This window comes from Borostomias antarcticus, assembly GCF_949987555.1.
Source record: "Borostomias antarcticus genome assembly, chromosome: 13".
NCBI classification, from domain to species: Eukaryota; Metazoa; Chordata; class Actinopteri; order Stomiiformes; family Stomiidae; genus Borostomias; species Borostomias antarcticus.
The window spans coordinates 14,682,231-14,684,777 of NC_140246.1; positions in this window are offsets into that span (position 1 = coordinate 14,682,231).

The window sequence follows — 2,547 nt, forward strand, 5'->3', positions numbered from 1 at the left end:
GATGCCGCCCTCCAGACCGCTTTCCGCTCAGGCCTCACAGAGACTATTAAGGATGAGCTGGCGCTCAGGGAAGATGCCACCTCCCTGGACAACCTCATCTCGCTCGCCGTGAAGATGGACAACAGGCTCCGGGAGCGCAGGAGAGAAAGAGCCACCCGTCCCTCTGGCTCTGTCCGGCCCCCCAGTCACCGTCCCCCAGGCCAGCCGGCCCCCTTCTCGTCTCGCCCCGACTCCGCCCCCCTGCGCTCCTCTGCTCTGTCTGCCTCTCCATCCCCTGAGGACGAGCCCATGGTATTGGGCGGGGCTCATCTGACCGCTGAGGAGCGCCTCCGGAGGGTTACAGAGGGGCTCTGTTTCTATTGTGGCGGCCCTGGACACACCCGGAACACCTGCCCGAACCGCCCAAAAGCTCCAGCCCGTCGGTGAGAGGGGTGTCACTGATGGGCGGCGTACTCACCCCCAGCCACCAGGGGCGCCTGCACTTGGAAGCCGTGGTCACATCTAACAACCGGCCATTCCCCGTACCTGCTCTGATTGACTCGGGCGCGGACGACTGCTTCATCGATGCCACGCTCGTCCGTCAGGCCGGCATCCCCACACAACCCCGGGACACGCCCCTTGCCGTTCACGACCTCAGCGGGAGACTGCTGGCCGAGGTCACCCAGGTCACAAAGCCCTTGGAGATCCGTCTGTCTGGCAACCACCACGAGACCCTCTCCCTGCTGGTGATCTCATCACCCCAGAGTCCCCTCGTCCTGGGGCAGACCTGGCTCCGGCGCCACAACCCCCACATCGACTGGGAGACCAACAGGGTGATTGGCTGGAGTCATCACTGCCACAGGACCTGTCTCACCTCTGCCACCCCGCCTACAGAGGGCGTCAGCGCCTCACTGGAGCCACCTGACCTGTCCACGGTTCCCTCCATCTACCATGACCTCGGAGAGGCGTTCAGCAAACAGAGGGCCCTCTCCCTGCCTCCTCACCGCCCCTACGACTGTGCCATTGAACTGCTTTCAGGAGCGCCCCTGCCCTCCGGCCGTCTGTTCAACTTGTCTCGTCCTGAGAGAGAGGCCATGGAGAAATACATCCACGAGTCCCTGAACGCCGGCCTCATCAAGCCCTCCAGCTCACCCATAGGAGCGGGCTTCTTCTTCGTGGGCAAGAAAGACGGCACCTTACGCCCGTGCATCGACTACCGGCGATTGAACGACATTACAGTCAAGAACCGCTACCCCCTGCCGCTCATCGCCTCCGCCTTCGAACCGCTCCAGGGCGCCACAGTGTTCTCCAAGCTCGACCTCAGGAACGCTTACCACCTAGTGCGCATCAGGAAAGGAGACGAGTGGAAGACGGCCTTTAACACCCCCCTCGGACACTTTGAGTACCGCGTCATGCCCTTCGGCCTAACCAACGCCCCGGCCGTGTTCCAAGCCCTAGTGAACGACGTCCTCAGAGACCTCCTCAACCACACCGTCTTCGTCTACCTGGATGACATCCTCGTCTTCTCGCGCACCATGGAGGAGCACACCGGGCACGTCAGGCAGGTCCTCCAGAGGCTCATGGAGAACAGGCTCTACCTCAAGGCGGAGAAATGCGAGTTTCACGTGTCCACGATCCAGTTCCTGGGTTTCGTCATTGAGGCCGGGAGGGTGAGGGCTTCCCCAGAGAAGATCAGGGCGGTGGTTGAGTGGCCGGTCCCCACCACCCGCAAGGAGCTCCAACGGTTCCTGGGGTTCGCTAACTTTTACCGGAGGTTTATCCGGAACTACAGCCGGGTGGCGAGCCCCATGACAGCGCTGACATCCACGGCCATCCCCTTCGCCTGGACCCCTGCGGCGGACGTGGCCTTCAAGGCCCTCAAGGCCCTGTTCACCTCCGCACCTGTCCTCATCCAACCGGACCCCTCACTCCAATTCATCCTGGAGGTTGACGCCTCCGACACGGGGGTTGGGGCGGTCCTGTCCCAGAGGGCCGCGACGGACGGCAAGCTCCACCCCTGCGCCTTCTTCTCCCGCCGCTTGGAGCCGGCCGAGAGGAACTACGACGTAGGAAACAGGGAGCTTCTCGCGGTCCAACTCGCACTGCAGGAGTGGAGGCACTGGCTGGAGGGGACGGAGCAGCCGATCATCGTGTGGACTGACCACAAGAACCTGATCTACATCCGGGACGCAAAGAGGCTGAATCCCCGGCAGGCCAGGTGGGCTCTGTTTTTCGGCCGCTTCAATTTCACCCTGACCTACCGACCAGGGTCCCGCAATGTGAAGCCAGATGCTCTCTCACGCCAGTTCTCGCCCCCGGAGCGGAGTGCAGAGCTGGACACTATTCTGCCCTCCTCCTGTGTGGTGGGTGCTCTCACTTGGGAGGTAGAGGGGATCGTGAGGGAGGCCCAGAGGACTCAGCCAGACCCAGGCGGTGGTCCGGCAAACCGCCTCTTTGTGCCTGACCGGGTCCGTACCCAGGTCCTCCAGTGGGCCCACACGTCCCAGTTCGCCTGTCACCCAGGAGCCAGCCGCACGCTAACCCTGCTTAGGCGCCGGTTCTGGTGGC